Source organism: Lacerta agilis, chromosome 2 (genome assembly GCF_009819535.1).
Source record: "Lacerta agilis isolate rLacAgi1 chromosome 2, rLacAgi1.pri, whole genome shotgun sequence".
NCBI lineage: Eukaryota > Metazoa > Chordata > Lepidosauria > Squamata > Lacertidae > Lacerta > Lacerta agilis.
Window position 1 is genome coordinate 23,188,213 of NC_046313.1, and position 17,927 is coordinate 23,206,139.

Below are 17,927 nucleotides of genomic sequence, written 5' to 3' on the forward strand. Positions count from 1 at the left end.
ACATAGTGCTAACAGAATGATGCAGGCTTCAAATCAGTGAAGTTTGTCTACTAGTAAGGAAAGTATAAATAGCTTTCTCTTTCTGGGTGGCTCCAGGCCGTTGCTATTTTGCAGGAGAGAGTCAATAATAATAATAATAATAATATTTATTATTTGTACCCCGCCCATCTGGCTGGATTTCCCCAGCCACTCTGGGCGGCTTCCAACAGAAACCAAATACAAAAATATCAAACATTAAAAACTTCCCTAAAAAGGGCTGCCTTCATGTTTTTTCTGAATGTCAGGTAGTTGTTTATTTCCCTGACCTGTGATGGGAGGGCGTTCCACAGGGCGGGCGCCACTACCGAGAAGGCCCTCTGCCTGGTTCCCTGTAGTTTTGCTTCTCGCAGTGAGGGAACCGACAGAAGGCCCTCGGCGCTGGATCTCAGTGTCCGGGCTGAATGATGGGGGTGGAGACGCTCCTTCAGGTATACAGGACCGAGGCCGTTTAGGGCTTTAAAGGTCAGCACCAACACTTTGAATTGTGCTCGGAAACGTACTGGGAGCCAATGCAGATCTCTCAGGACCGGTGTTATGTGGTCTCGGCGGCCACTCCCAGTCACCAGTCTAGCTGCCGCATTTTGGATTAATTGCAGTTTCCGGGTCACCTTCAAAGGCAGCCCCACATAGAGCGCATTGCAGTAGTCCAAGCGGGAGATAACCAGAGCATGCACCACTTTGGTGAGACAGTCCGCGGGCAGGTAGGGTCTCAGCCTGCGTACCAGGTGGAGCTGGTAGACAGCTGCCCTGGATACAGAATTAACCTGCGCTTCCATGGACAGCTGTGAGTCCAAAATGACTCCCAGGCTGCGCACCTGGTCCTTCAGGGGCACAGTTACCCCATTCAGGACCAGGGAATCCTCCACACCTGCCCTCCTCCTGTCCCCCAAAAACAGTACTTCTGTCTTGTGAGGATTCAACCTCAATCTGTTAGCCGCCATCCATCCTCCAACCGCCTCCAGGCACTCACACAGGACCTTCACGGCCTTCACTGGTTCTGATTTGAAAGAGAGGTAGAGCTGGGTATCATCCGCATACTGATGAACACCCAGCCCAAACCCCCTGATGATCTCTCCCAGCGGCTTCATATAGCTATTAAAAAGCATGGGGGAGAGGACAGAACCCTGAGGCACCCCACAAGTGAGAGCCCAGGGGTCTGAACACTCATCCCCCACCACCACTTTCTGAACACGGCCCAGGAGGAAGGAGCGGAACCACTGTATAACAGTGCCTCCAGCTCCCAACCCCTCTAGCCGGTCTAGAAGGATGTTATGGTCGATGGTGTCAAAGGCCGCTGAGAGATCCAGCAGAACTAGGAAACAGCTCTCACCTTTGTCCCTAGCCCGCCGGAGATCATCGACCAGCGCGACCAAGGCGGTTTCAGTCCCATGGTGAGGCCTGAATCCCGATTGGAAGGGATCCAAACGCATACCTGAACTTTAGGTTTACACAGTTAAGGCACACTAAATCACCCTGTTGCCCAGTGTAAGAAACCCACTTAAAAAAACCCCACAGAGAACTTGTGTGGCTTGGAAAGTGACTGGTGTAGAAAAAGAGAGGGTGTGCAAGCTTTATGCAAGCAGTCTGGTTTAATCTATATATATAAAATCCAAGTGTCTCTGCATCCAGTCCCTGTGCCCCTGGGTTTGCGCTACTGCGCATGTGCCCCACGGACAGCCGTTGGGACTTGGAACGCAGAGACACTTTGGGAAAGGTCGGCGCGAGGAGAAGGTGGGAGGGAACGAGCAGACGGTGGGGGCTGCAAGCGGAGCTCCAGTAGCACCGAGAGAGAGGGAGGAGGAGGGGGGAGGAGGTGGAGAAGGACGGCAATGACGGAGCTTCAGTAGCGCCGAGAAAGAGGGAGGAGGAGGAGGAGGAGGGCAACGACGACTGGCGGTGGTTTGGGTGGGTCGGGGCCAGGGAGGCTGGCGCCTGTTGTCGCGAGTCCCAGCTCCGGGTGTCCCGTCAGCTGCCTGCTGGGGCTGAAGCAAGCGGGGCAGGGAGGAGCAGTAGCAGCAGCAGCAGCAGCAGCGGCGCACAGGTGAGGAGCCGAGGGCGGGCGCGCGGGACGGGCAAGGAGGGGGTCGGGTCCGCTGCTCCTCCGCTCCTGCTGCACTGCAGCCTCCCTCCTCCTGCCGTCCGTCCCCTTATCCCTCCTTCCCTCCCTCCCTCCGTGTCTGGCGCGCTGCACAATGGCGGCTCCCGGCCCCGGCTCTGGCTCTGGTGGCGGCGGGTCCCAGGCGGCGCACACGACAGTCAGCAGCATGCAGGGTAAGGGAAGCGTGCCTGGGGAGGAGCGGCGGCAGCCGGGCCCGAAGCAACGCCCGTGGAGCCTACTGTAGGCTGCGTGGCGCTTCGCTCCCTTCCAACTTTCACCGCCCACCACACGCTCCCCGCCTATGTTCTAGAACATATGTTCTAGTGCCCGTTAAATTAACGGGCATAATAACCACTAGTGTTCAATAAACAGGTTGTCTGGAAGAGCCTTCTTTCTGTTTTCTGTTTTTCGCTAATCTGCTCATTTTCTCCTCTATCGTTTTCCTCGTCCGCAGCAAAGTTCTGTACCTGCTCCTGTCTCAGTTGGGTCCTTGCAATAGACGCTGAGCATTGCCAACCTGTACTAAAAACTCAACTGGTGCGACAACATGTGTGTTATTCCAGTCCATGATGACTTTGGATGAATGATGAAGGAGTCATGTAATTGCTCTGTTTTCAGTGGCAGATTTTCACTTTGTGTCCAGATTTCACAGGATACAGCAACTCATTGCTGACAGCCTTGGCTGTGGGGCCTCACAGCCACCCCTTTATAATTAACCCCTGGACAAAAGATGAAGCAGTTCCCACGGTCACCTGTTCATACTCTTCCGCACCATGGTGAGATCTATTCTAATTCAGTTTAAATCATTGCCATCATTTCTAAAGCCTCATCTATACATATAAATTAGTATGTGGAAATGCCATGCAGATCCAAGCCCTTTATCTCTTTTTGGTGACGTACAAATAACCACCCTATCTGAAGCACCCGTAAAGGTAAATGCTGACCACAAACAACTGCAGGCAGGCCCAAGTGCCACCATTGGGCAGTTGGTCCTGCACCCAAGGGAATGCCCTCCAACTCCTGCTGCCATTGGCTGATTGGGTGGCAGGGAGGCAATCCGGCCTGACATTGGCTGGCTAACAAGGAGGCCTGAGGTCCGCCCACAAAGCCTCTTGCCCAAGAAGGGAAGAACGGACTTCCCATGAGCCCAGATTTCCCACATCCCAGTTCAATATTTTATACCAGGGCTCAGCAAACTTTTTCAGCGGGGGGGGGGGGTCCTCTGTCCCTCAGACCTTGTAGGGTGCCGGATTATATTTTGAAAAAAGAAGAAAAAAGAACGAATTCCTGTGCCCCACAAATAACCCGGAGATGCATTTTAAATAAAAGGGCACATTCTACTCATGTAAAAACACGCTGATTTCCAGACTGTCCGCAGGCCAGATTTAGAAGGCGATTGGCCTGGATCCGGCCCTGGGCCTTGGTTTGCCTACCCATGTGTTATACGTTAGGATACTTTCAGACCTCTTCCTGCAGCACTCTGCGGCTGACCTCAAACGCTCTGCTACTCATTCGAGGACCCGTTGCCTGCAGTGATGCAGCCACGTCTGAAGATGCTAAAGGGTGTGTTGTCTGTTTAGGAGATCAATTCGGTACAGGCTGTACAATTGGACTGTGCTTTAAATGTCAAATGTACAGATGAGAGAGAGATGCAGCCTTCTTTCTCCCTGAGGCAAGAGTGGGAGGAGGGGGAGTGTTTGTTCATAGAATAATTTCCCCATGTTGGATCTCTCCCCCCCCCCGCGAGTTTCATCCCTTCAGGACTGAAATGAATGTATTAAGCAGCTAAGGAAGCCTTTGGATCGAAAGCAAATGCTTGTGGCATGCAGCTACATTAACGGGCTGCTCCTGTTGGTATTTTGGGAATGCTGAATGTGGGTGGGAAAGCCTAAGGATAACTGTGTGAGTGCTTCGTTCGGTGTCTACATACCCTCTACAGGCTCCAACAAGGTGTTGTGCGAGAAGTCCCGGCAGAACATTGGAAATCCCCACGTGAAACACAATTTCTTGGCAGCCTCGGAAGTGAAATCATAGAGAACATCTGACAAAGTGGTTTTGCGCTCGTACATTTTCTAAATAAAATCAAAGCGGTCCAGAAGGGTGCCATCAGGTTAGAACCAGGGTCCACCCAGGCCAGTATCCTTCCTTCAAGTCATAAGGGCAACATCCAGGGCTTTTTTTCCAGCTAGAACTCACCAGAACTCAGTTCCGGCATCTCTCAGGTGGGCCCCATTGCCATTATAAGAGTACAATGGTGGCGTTCACGGTGAGTTCTGGCACCTCTTTCTCTAGAAAAATAGCACTGGCAGCAATGCTCCTCTGTGTTTCCCTCTAACATCTGTTATCCAGAAGTATACTGTCTCTGAGTATGGTGGTTTAACTAAGGTGTCTATTGGCAGTTCTATGATACAGACAGCCAGGCGCAGCAACTGTTTTGAGCTTCCTATGACCCACATGAACATTTTTATAGGGAAGGGATATAGTTCAGTGATAGGGCACATGCTCTGTGTGCAGAAGATCTCAGGTTCAATCCTTGGCATCAGGCACACCAACTCTAGGGGGCTGAGGTGTCTTCACCCCCCTCAATATTTGTTGGAAGGGGCCAAGTCCCCTCAATGTTGAGGGAGCGGAGGAGATTGAGCGTGGAGCCGAGCAGGGCACAGCTTCAGTGGCCAGCTCCGCCAGAGCCCTCAAACACCTCCTGACAACATGGTGTTGCACAACGGTAACATGCATGACATCACAGGCCCCCTCAATCTTGGGGGCAACTTAGTGCCTCTGCTTGGCATATCTAGATAAGTCTGGAAGAGAACCTGTCAGAAGCCCTGGTGAGCCACTGCCTATAAAGTAAAGGTAAAGGTAAAGGGTCCCCTGACCATTAGGTCCAGTCGCGGACGATTCTGGGGTTGCGGTGCTCATCTCGCTTTATTGGCTGAGGGAGCTGGCGTACAGCTTCCAAGTTATGTGGCCAGCATGACTAAGCTGCTTCTGGTGAACCAGAGCAGCACACGGAAATGCCGTTTACCTTCCCGCTGGAAGGTTTTTTATCTACTTGCACTTTGATGTGCTTTCAAACTGCTAGGTTGGCAGGAGAGCAAGGACCGAGCAACAGGAGCTCAACCCGTCGCGGGGATTCGAACCGCTGACCTTCTGATCAGCAAGCCCTAGGCTCTGTGGTTTAACCCACAGCACCACCCACGTCCCTTGCCTGTAAAGTGTATATATATATATAACAGGTAAAGTATATATAACAGGTAAAGGACCCCTGACAGTTAAGTCCAGTCACGAACGACTCTAGGGTTGCAGCACTCATCTCGCTTTACTGGCTGAGGGAGCTGACGTTTGTCAGCAGACAGTTTTTCCGGGTCATGTGGCCAGCATGACTAAGCTGTTTCTGGTGAAACCACAGCAGCGCACGGAAACGCCATTCACCTTCCTGCCAGAGCGCTACCTATTTATCTACTTGAACTTTGACGTACTTTCAGACTGCTAGGTTGGCAGGAGCAGGGACCGAGCAAGGGGAGCTCACCCCGTCACAGGGATTTGAACCGCCGACCTTCCAATCAGCAAGCTCTAGGCGCAGTGGTTTAGACCACAGCACCACCCACGTCCCTGCCTGTAAAGTATAGATAATACCATTGGTCCATCAATGGTACTGGTATTATCTATCCTGTGAAGTATAGATAATACCATTACCATTGATGGACCAATGGTCTGACTCAGTACACGTCAGCTTCCTAGGTTTCTAGCTCACAAATCAATAGCAGTCCTGTCTCTAACCTTGACTCAAATAGGGAGGGGGGTACTATTTGTTAAAGCAAAATAGCTGAGGTTTGACCCTACATATTGACTTGCTACTATAGCATCTTCTAGTAGCTCCTCTGATGAGTCAATTAACCCACCCAAGCATGTCCTAAACCTAGATATTTGCTTTAAATTTTCTCCATTAGGATACTTTACTTCTGAATGTGCATCCCTCGTTTTGCTTCTGCAGTTAGTGGTAAGTGGCTGAGACACCCGCATTCCAGTGCCTCACTCCTTTTCCATCTCAGCTTTGAAATGATTGCATTTGGCAACGCTGATATTGCATCTTTATTTCCTCCGCGGCACAGAAGCAAAATAAATACACACAGTAACATGCATATATATGAGTCTGCTTGCACATGATGCCAACAGATGGCAATATTTTCTCATCCTTGCACAATATGGGGCCATCCCCCATCCCCACCCCCCTGGCTCTCCCTGGAACATTTGCATCGAACTCTTCTTTGAGATAGAGGAGTAAACTGAACCTTTTCTCATCTGAAATGCCTCTTTGATGTAGCTTCGCCCCCACCCTGCCTTCAAGGTAGGAGGACCATATATATATAGAAGCACATGCCACACCGGTGACTGCTCTAACTGTCCCTTAGGGAAACAGCATGTGAATGTTATGAGTCCTAGAATGGTCTGCTCATGGAAAAATAAGCAAAGATTATTATTTTTCTTCACTTGAATCTAAGGGGCTGCCATGGCTTTACACTGTAAATTCATGGAGAGAGTTTTTATTTTTAATGCAATTTTGCATGGCTCCAAAAAGGCTGTATTACTTTTTTTAAAAACCTCTTTGTTGTTGATAAAGTAATAGCTACATTTTTGTTCAGATTAGGTTGTGTTAAAAGCCATGTGATTCACCACCTGTGTCATTTTGTCTGTTTTTAAAATCTATATTCATCATGCTCATACCTCAAGTTTCCTCTGAGCATTTTATATAGTGTGTGTGTGTGTGTGTGTGTGTGTGTGTAATTCCCAGTCAACTACAGAAACTGCAGTTATGGATAAAGAACCAAATGGTCAGTGTCTCTTGTCAAATCTCTCTCTCTCTCTATCTCTCTCTGCTTTTTAGCTTCAATATTGTCAGCACTGGCACAAATGTTGCCAAACTCTCTGGTATCAGGAGAGAAACGCTATAGGAGGTTCAAAACTTCACCCCAAAAGACCAGAGTCCTTCTTATTGGGAATAACCCAGACAGAAATTCCCAGGTGTCAGAAAAATATGTTTCTGTATGCAACAACAGTGGCCCGTGTTTCGTTAGTCCAAAAATGGAAAGTGAGTGAGGTCCCAGATAAAGAGGATTGGCAACTTAAGATGGTTAGAATAAGCTGAATTTACAGGTTTAACATATAGAATAAGAGACCAAGAAGCACATATATTTAAAGAAGACTGGAAAACATTGTTGTTGTTGTTGTTATAATGCACACACACACACACACACACACACAGTGGTACCTCGACTTACGAATTCAATCCGTTCCGAATGCACATTCGTAGGTCGAAAAATTCGTAAGTCGAAAAAAGCAATTTTCCCATAGGAATGCATTGGAAACGAAAAATTCGTAAAAAATCGTAAGTCGAGTAAACCTCATCTAAAACCGCCAACGGGTGTCCTTCTGATGTCGAAAAATTTGTAGGCATGCGGGCATTTTTTAAATTCGTAAGTCGAAAAATTCGTATGTCGAGTAATTCGTAAGTCGAGGTACCACTGTATAGGGAAAACAATTGTACACTGCTTACAATTCTGGCTGCATTAAGATAAATCTAACAGTGTAATTAATGTCTGAATGGTGTAAAAATGGTAAACTGACATGAATGGTTATAGTAAAATATGCAGGAATGGAAGATATGTAAAATGAACCATGGAAGGAGAAGAAGGGAAGTCACTGGATATCTAAAGTTAGTAAAATGTTTATTTTGATTTTAAAATTGAAAAATTAATAAAAAAAACTATTATAAAAAAGGAAGTTCAAAACTTCTAATGCCCCAGGAAAACAAGTTTATTACTTGACAGAGCTCCAAAATACAGAGAGAGATGAATATCTGATGTGGGTTTGGTGAAATAAGGAAGTGGCTGGAAACCCATCCAGAAAGTGGCAAAGAGTTATGGCCATATTGTCAGTGTGAGTTTGCCTTCTGCGGAGGCTGTGTTTGTCAATGGGCTTATAAAACTCCAGAGGAAGCTGAGATGACAGGTGTCTGATGCCTTCTTTCCTTCCATTTGTTTTTCATGTACTTCTTAACACCCTGGAGCAAGTTAGTAGCTGCTCTATCATTCTCCAGCCATTTGGGCGATGCACAACGGTTTCTCTGTGAAAGGTTTTCCCATTCAGAAGGACATGTTTCATGGCCATCCTAATTAGTAGAGCTAAGAATGGCTGGGGGACTTTTTGCAGGCGTTTCCCTTTTCCTGCACAAAATGATACATGGGGGGGAGGGGGGAGCTGAAAACAAAGGCAAAGAGTTCACAGTATTTCCTCCCCAACACCTGCTAAGAATACAGGCAATATATTGTCCTCACTGCGATGTGACTCCATACCAAAATCATGTGGCCAAATTGGGTGGATTTCATGGCATTATCATGACATTATGCTATACTAATCATGGTAGCCAAAAAGAAGAAAAGGAAATGTTTAAAAGGAAATGCCGAAAAGACCTGATACACCAGTCTAAATTCAGCCCTTATTGTTTATGCATGTTTGCAGTTCAAAGTCTGTTCTGTCCCAATTCCACACAAATGTGTGGATTGTTATTTATTTCTTAAATCTGCATGAAATTCTTACAGTTCGACAAAGGAAGAATGGACAGTGAAATTAATGGAATATGCAGAACTGGACAAAATGACGGGAAGAATCTGAGAACAGCAGGACCAGAAATTCATCAAAGACTGGTTTAAATTTACGAACTATTTGAGAGACAATGATTCTCAATTGAATACGCTTATAGGACTTCAAGAAGCTTTGTAGACAAATGTAGAAATATTATTGTAATTGTGAATTGTATAGTGATTAATATGTAAATGATACTTTAAGCAATGATAGTTTTAAGACGTATAGATTTAAGATAGAAATTTGAAAGCCATTTGGTAGGTCTGAGGGAAGTCACGGCTATGATAGCCAAAACGGATGAATGTATGTGAATTTATTTTTATTTTTTGTAGTTGTTATAGTTTAAAATAATAAAAATCATTTATATATAAAAAAGAAATTTTTACAGTTCAACAGGCTGCCTTAATAAAAAGGCTGGGTTTTTTTTTTTTTAACTGCTTTGAGTAGCTAGAGCATTTGGCTGCTGATGTGGGGCTGAGAAATGAGGGAACCATCTCCTTCTGCCCCCTGCGACAGTTGGCATATCATTGTGTGCCATCAGTCCTGGGGTGCAATGTGAGTTGGCCAACAGCTGAAAGTTCTACTTGCTCCAAGCAGTTATTGCCTGTTAAGGGAAGGGAAGGGAAATAAAGGCAATCTGCAGACTACTGTGTGTGTGTGGGGGGGGGAATAATTGGAGTCCAGATTCCAAAAGAAAGGTCCATACATGAATGAAGAGCCCATCCGCTCCAAAGGAAGGGCCCATTCCCCTGGGAAACCCATGGTTCAGATGTCAAGGAGATGAGTAGCAATATAACCTTTAGAAAACATCTGAAGGCAGCCCTGTATAAGAAAGCCTTTTAATTTGTAATGTTTTATTATGTTTTTACAGTTGTACCTTGGAAGCCGAACAGAATCCATTCCAGAAGTCTGTTCGACTTCTAAAATGTTCAATAACCAAGGTGCGGCTTCCTGCAGCCAATCATAGAATCATAGAATCATAGAGTTGGAAGAGACCACAAGGGCCATCCAGTCCAACCCCCTGCCAAGCAGGAAACACCATCAAAGCATTCCTGACAGATGGCTGTCAAGCCTCTGCTTAAAGACCTCCAAAGAAGGAGACTCCATGAAATATACTCGGAGTCAAGTGTGAATTTCATGCTCTTTATTCAGCTCATAGTAGTGAGGAATGCAGTTTCCCCAAAACGTTTGCTTTATATACACTATTTACACAATGGGCCCCACGTGATTGGCTAATTCTGGGATACTCCTGTATGCCAATCGGAGTGCGGATTCACTTCCACCTGGAGCTGGATTGGGTGGCTCCTGCGGACCAATCAGACTGCTGCAATATCAATCCTATTGTTCTGGGACCAATCAGACTGCTGCAATCTCAATCCTATTGTTCTGGGACCAGTCAGACTGCTGCAATCTCAATCCTATTGTTCTAGGACCAATCAGACTGCTGCATTTTGGATCCTATTCAACTCAGTACATAACACTCCACCACACTCAGAAGCTGTGGAAGCCGTGTCAGACGTCCGGCTTCCAAAGAACGTTCGCAAACTGGAACACTCATTTCCAGGTTTGCTGTGTTAGGGAGCCAAACGTTTGACTCGCAAGGCGCTCGGCTTCCAAGGTATGAATGTCTATTTGTTGGAAGCTGCCCACAGTAGCTAGGGCAACCCAGTCAGATGTGGACCTGCTGAAATTAATGGACTTAACAGTAACTTTACTGGGTCTACTCTGAGTGAAATCTGGTTGACTACCACCATGGGTTCATCTTGTAGGGACCAGGCCTACTTAATAGGACATTCACCCTTCTTCTTTAGGGTAATGTCCATGAAGAGGGAACGAATGGGATGTCATTGGTAAAAACAGGGGAAGAGGGTTCATGTCCCTCTTTAGAACCGGCAAATGAAAGAACTGCCTCTGAATTTCCCTAATAATGAATTCGGAAGTGCATCTGGAGTGTCCTGTTCAGATAAAACATGTATATGAAGTCTCTTAGTTTCCTACTATAAAAGAAAATGTTAGTGGCATTTCTCAAGGCAGTTTTGCACACTGCTAGCCTTGCCACTGTTTAGGGATAAAGAAGACTCTGAGCTTGTAACAGCTATATATGAAGGGTTCTTTCTTTGGTGATCACTCGTAGCCAAGTAAGATTGTCTTCCATAAACAAGGTTTTAACAATGATCCCGTAAGTGTCTGTGGAGGCCAATTCTAGATCCCTAGATCCACACGTCCTTCCACAGTGGGGACATTGGTTTCCAGGCGGGAGTTGGTCACAGTGTGGATTTGCCCTGGTGAGCCGCTGCCTGTAAAGTATAGATAATAATGAGCTTGATGGACCAATGGTCTGACTCAGTACACGTCACCTTCCTATGTTTCTAGCTCACAAATCAATAGCAGTCCTGTCCCTAATTTTGACTCAAAGGGTGTGTGCGCGCTATTTATTAAAGCATGCCTTCCTCTTAGCACATTTCTCCCTTGCATCCTGAGTTTGAGCATCTTCAAAGCCCATGACACCTTTGGTAAAGGCTGTTCTCCAAGTGGAGCGCTCACAGGCAAGTGTTTCCCAATTGTTGGTGTTTATACTACTTTTTCTTTTCCTTGAGACAGTCTTTAAACCTCTTTTGTTGACCACCAGCATTACGCTTTCCATTTTTATGTTCGGAATAGAGTAGTTGCTTTGGAAGACGGTAATCAGGCATCTGCACAACACAACCAGTCCAACAAACTTGATGTTGAAGAATAATTGCTTCAACACTGGTGATCTTTGCTTCTTCCAGTACACTGGTATTAGTTTGCCTGTCTTCCCAAGTTATGTGTAAAAAATTTCGGAAACACTGCTGATGGAATGAAGGATAGCCTCCCCATCAACAACTCACTATAAAGCCTTGCTAGTTTACCTTTCTGCATCAATTACAGGTTTACAAGTGCAGTGGCCAACTGATTTTTTCTTTTGAGAGGAATTAATTTAGGAGTTTTCTCACATCTCTGAGTCGTCACCTCTCTGTCTGTCGGTCTGTCTTTTTATCTGTCTCTCTTACACTTCAAAACACTTCTACATGTTAAAACGACCAAGTTTTTGGAACAAACCCATCTCTCTCCTATTGCTGATAATGTAGGGCGATGTAATGAATTGTAACAATACACACCAGATATTGAGAGGAGGGGGAGGGAGAGAGGAGAAGCACTCAATTTTTTTTAAAAAAAAAGCAAACAAACACAGGGGATAAAAATGAGACCACCAGAACATTGACTGCCTTTTTATTTATTTTTCTCTTTAATCATATTTTCTCTCTCTCTCTCTCCTCCCCACCCTACCCCTCCTCTTAGCCAATTTTGAACAGATCCTTTGGTCAGAACTCAGCAGGAAAGGTTGTTGAAAGCTTTGATAGTCAGTGAAGGAGAACATAACTACACAAAGCAGTAGCATGCACCAGTGGAGTCACCTTGCTGGGTACACCTCCCTCCAAGAAAACCCCCCTGATCATTATTCATCTAGACCTCCCTCTGGCCCATAGTACCATTGGCTCCAACAGCGCCTGATCCCCCGCTTGCCCTTTCCACAGGTATTGCTAAAGCAAATAGCTCACGGTATTTACTAGGTGTGCAGTGCTTTAAATCATATTAATCTATCCAATAAAGTATTTACAGCCAGTAAAAATTCCACCGTGGCGCAGCCGATCTGCAAGAAGAATGAATGGTGGAAAACACAAAAAGCCCGGGCTGGCCCTGCCCCAGACAGATTGTCTGAAGTCTGTTCCTGGGAAAGGAACAGCGAATGGGGAGAGAGGGAGCAGCTAGCACCTGGGCCTCATCTGGGGAACAGAAAACACAGGCACACGTGTCACGGCGGCAGAAGGAAGCAAGCAAGCGCGTGATAGAACAACAAATGGTGGAGCCCGAAGAAACTCCAGAAGGTGATCAGAGCCATGTCTTTGTTCAAGATCCATGCATTTGGACGCCATAATCTTGCACACACCCATGTGCACCAGGCAACACTAATTTCGAGGGATCAGATATGCTGTTTCAATTTCCATTCTCGGCTTGATTTCCTAGCCACAACTGAAACATGATTCTGACTCCTTATATCCTCTGGCTTAAAGTTTCTCTGGACAGATTTCCATACTCTGTCCCCTGGCTTGCCTGCTTAGCTATGCTCACTCTTAATTCTTGCTGATGTGTCTGGTTCTTGAAAAGACTCGCCCACAAGATCCAGACCCTGTAAGTGCCACCAGCATCTCTCAGTCGTCCCCAAAAGGAGGACTGTTATATGATAGTGCTTTGAGAGCTATGAATTTTGGGGTTGTTTCAGGACTGAATCTTGTGCTCCTCCCACACAAATTTGTGGGTTTCCCTGGCTCATAAATTCTTTCCCATTTTCTTTAAGGTCATGAAAACAGCTTCTGCTGAGGCAGAGACTATTTGAGGAAACTAAGTATGAAACAATTAAATGCCTAAAACTAGACTAACAACATATGTTTGACTAAGCAAATTCCATCTGTGCCATTGTTTTCAGAATGCAACCTACTGCCTCAGAATTGAATTGAATTTAGGTAACTCACTGGGCCCGGCAATGGTGCATGTCAAGTATTAATATCTTCTTCTTTGGCGATCACTCATAGCCAAGTAAGATTTTCTTCCATAAACACGATTTTAACAATGAGTCCTTAAATGACTGCAGAGGCCAATTTGGGATCCACACGTCCTTCCACAGTGGGGATATTGGTTTCGGTGGGATCTGATCACGGTGTGGATTTGCCAAGCGTTCCTTCTTCTTAGCATGTTTCTCCCTTGCGTCCTGAGTTCGAGTGTCTTCAAAGTATTAATATAGATGTATAGAACAATGAGCCCTTGACCATGTGCCTCTCCTTCAGTACTATGAGCCAGATTAAACTACCTGACTCGTTTAGCAGAAACCAGCACAAGGACTCCCACAAACGCAATGGGGAAATAGAGATCTGGGCTTGTCAGCCAGAAGCGGCTTAGTCATGCTGGCCACACGACCCGGAAGCTGTACGCCGGCTCCCTTGGCCAGTAACGCGAGATGAGCGCCGCAGCACAACTGGACAAAGCGGTCAGGGGTCCCTTTACCTTTTAGACAGGGAGAAATGGGGGGGGGAGTCTCCATGTCTGAATCATATAATCATAGAATTATAGAATTGGAAGGGGCCCCAAGAGTCCTCTATTCCAATCTCCTGCAATGCAAGAATCTCATCTAAAGCATCGATGACAGATGACCATCAAACCTCTGCTTAAAAACCTCCAAGGAAGGTAAGTCCACAAACTCTTGAGGGAGACCGTCCCACTGTTGAACGGCTCTCCCTGTCAGAATGTTCTTCCTGATATTTAGTTGGAATGTCCTTTCTTGCAACTTGAAGCCATTGGTTTGAGTCCTACCCTCCAGAGCAGGAGGAAACAAGCTAGTTCCTTCTTCCATGTGACAGCCCTTGAGGTATTTGAAGGTGGCTATCATATCTCTTGGGAGTCCCATGGACTGCAAAAAGATCAAACATATCCATCCTTAAAGAAATCAGCCCTGAGTGCTCACTGGAAGGGCAGATCCTGAAGTTGAGGCTCCAGTACTTTGGCCACCTCATGAGAAGAGAAGACTCCCTGGAAAAGACCCTGATGTTGGGAAAGATGGAGGGCACAAGGAGAAGGGAACGACAGAGGATGAGATGGTTGGACAGTGTTCTCGAAGCGACTGGCATGAGTTTGGCCAAACTCGGAGGCAGTGGAGGATAGGGGTGCCTGGCATGCTCTGGTCCATGGGGTCACGAAGAGTCGGACACGACTGAATGACTGAACAACAACAACAACAACAATAATCATATCTCTTCGCATTCAGCTAAGTTGCTGCACTAGTGTAAGCCAGTGCAACATCTTCCTCTAGTGCAATAGGACTTCCCCCTTTCTCTCTCTCCCCCCCCAATAACTGCTCACCGAATAGGTTCCGGGGGGGGGGATAAAAAGCTGCCTACTACTGAGTGAGAGCCTTGGTCCACTTAGCTCACCTGAGCCACAGCCTTTCCCCATGCCAACAGCTGACTAGGGTCAGAGTGACATCATCAAATGAAGTATATGATCCCCAATTGGTTGGAAACACATACAAGAAGAAACAGGGGTTTGTTACTTATTAGGAAACAAAGGGGTTAGTGCAAATTGGCACAAATGTGTCTCTGCGGTTTCTAGGGAGGCAGGGTTGAGGAACATTTCAGGCATGCTCTCCCAAACCCTTTCATGCCCTAGATAGCCAGCTGCAAACATTCAGTATAGCCCTAATAACTAGTTGTGGGGACCTGTTCTAACCCCTTCCTTCTTTTTCCTCTCCCCCGACCCCTTTAATGGCTTCCTTAACTGGATATTTATTTATTTAGCTTGAAGTATGCAATAGCTAGGACAGCTGATTATTTGTTCTGGGATGAGTTGTATGAGAAGAGGGGAAGCTTAATACTGTTATCCATTTAACAGCAATGTGGAGGGGGTCATGTTAAGTTTTAAAAAGAGCCAATCCATATCTGGTATTCAGGAGAATGCCTCTCAATTCAAAGACTATGGTTTTCAAATAGTGCACCAAGTTTAAGAAGCCTAGTCAGGGTCTACTAGTGAGCCCCATAAGTGAAGTTGTTACGATAAGCTCCTTGTCCAACATCAGATGACTACAGTGGTACCTTGTGTTACATATGCTTCAGGTTACATACTCTGCTCACCCAGAAATAACGCTTCAGGTTAAGAACTTTGCTTCAGGATAAGAACAGAATTCATGCTGTGGCGGCGCAGCGGCAGCAGGAGGTCCCATTAGCTAAAGTGGTGCTTCAGGTTAAGAACAGTTTCAGGTTAAGAACAGACCTCCGGAATGAATTAAGTATGTAACCAGAGGTACCACTATGTAACTAGAAGTGGAGGAGATTGCTCAGATGACTTCCTGAAGCAACATACCAGTTGCCAGCATCATGTCTCTTCTCCTAGAGGCAGAGCTTGATGAGCTGTAAAAAGACTTTACTCACATCCAGGAGGGAGATGACTAAGCTGACATTGTGTGGTGTTTTGTGTGTGTGTGTGTGTGTGTTTTTTAAAGTATTAATTCCTCTACTTCTCAAACCAACGCAGTGGCTATATGATCCATTTGCTTCCAAAAGCTCATGTGATTTTATTGCAACTCCTCTGAGTGGGTAGAGATGACTCAGACTTTTGTAAATGCTGCTAGACCACACATGACACCTATGTAGGAAAGGTTTCCCTACCTTTTTTATTTTATTTTTAAAAAGCATGCATTAAAGAGAGGAGAGCACCAGGCTCATGATGGCTTCACATTAACATTTTTGAGTGGGAATAGCCTTGTTTGCACCACGTCTGTTTGATAAAGGACCATTTAGTGAGAATTTTCTACCATCCAGTTCTAAGATTGGGCAAATATACTTTTCTGTAGTGGTGGCTGGTTCTCAGAAGACATGGAGGAGCAGCTGGGAGGCCACAGAGTGAAGCCGATGAGATCACAAAGGCATGGCCAAGTTGCTCTGGTTTTCTCCCCATCTTCCACTCTTGCAAAGATTCTGTTGAAACTTAAGATTGCATGTCGCCCAATACAATCAGTGTGACAGGCAATTGTCTCAGGAGTCAAAGGTATCTGACCTTTTCAGGGATACTTCCTGAAGGTCTAGTTGAACAGTACCTACCTGGAAACATTATGTGAATATCCCCAACAGAAAACACGCTTCATATTTCCTAATAACTCGCTCTTCCAAATTCTACCTCTCGGTATCTTTCGTAGAATCATAAAATTGTGGAGGTGGAAGGACCATGGGGATAATCCAGTCCAATTCCCTGCAATGCAGGAATGTTTTGCCCAACATGGGGCTCGAACCCACAGCCCCGAGATTAAAAGTCTTATGCTCTACTGACCAAGTTATGCCGTAAAGCACTTTACGAAGACCGACGTTACTAAGCAATGTCTCTCCGGGTTTAAAACAGCATAGAGCAGCAATGGCTTATTTTTAAATGTCACAGGGGAAAGAAAAAGAAGTGATGGAACAAGACATGAACTCATGGAATGGTTTATGCACAAGTCTGCTTCATTACGTTGTTCATTTGAAGACCAAATCCTTTAAAAAAAAAATGTAGGTGGGCAGCGTTTTCCCATGTTACCACCTAGTATTAATTCAGGTTATTTAGATGTCTAAGAGTTAAAAATTATTCTGCTGTGCATACAGCCATGGCTAGGGGAATAAGGCATTTACCTTAAGAATCCAGGAACATAAGGTATTCTGTTTTGTGTTTCTGCTGCTGCTGGATTTGACGCATCCCCTCCATCTCCTATCCCCAGCTCTGAAACAAGATTCCTACCTGGCCTGTTAAGGGAATCTTGAAGGGCAATCACCTCAAATGACGCCTACACCTATAACATGCCCCCCACCCCTTGAAACAACAAATCCCTCAATCTGCGGTGTGTGTGTGTTTTTACAAGCCTGACATGGAATGGCGTAGAAAAGATCAGTGCCGACACCCAAACGGGGCAAGAGAGCCTTTGCAAACTGTGTCCAGAGTCAGTCAAGGAGAAAAATAAACATTCACGGCATAATTGGAGAATGGATTTGCACAAGCTGAAAACAAACTCCTCTGTTAATTAGCGATTCCAACCTAAACGGCTGCGTTTCCATGAAAAGCAGTCAAGTCAGGAAGAATAAGCCCTTACACAGCCATCCACAACACAGTTAACAGAGAGCCAGCATGGAAGGCAACTCCCACCAGGCCTGGCCAGCATGGCCAATGGGCAGGAATAATGAGAGCTGTAGTCTAGGAATACTTGGAGAGCCACAGTTTCCCCCATCCCCTGTGCAATGGATAGGATGTTAGACTAAGGCTGTGGACCGGTTCTAATCCTGCCCAGCTATGAAGCTCACTGCATGATTGGCCCACAGTCACAATCTGTTGCTGGAAAAGTCACTTAAATAACACTAACGGAGGCCAGAGAGGAAACAGATTCTGATAACACTGAGGAACAGAAAAAGCCCGAGACATTTTGGCACCTAAGGTAAACCACAAAATGGCTCCCTTTCCCCCACCAGGGAAGAAGGAGTGAATATCTGCATCAGAATCAAGGGGGGGGGAGAATCTACATTGGGAATGAGGGGGGGGGGGAATATGTGTTCCACATGGA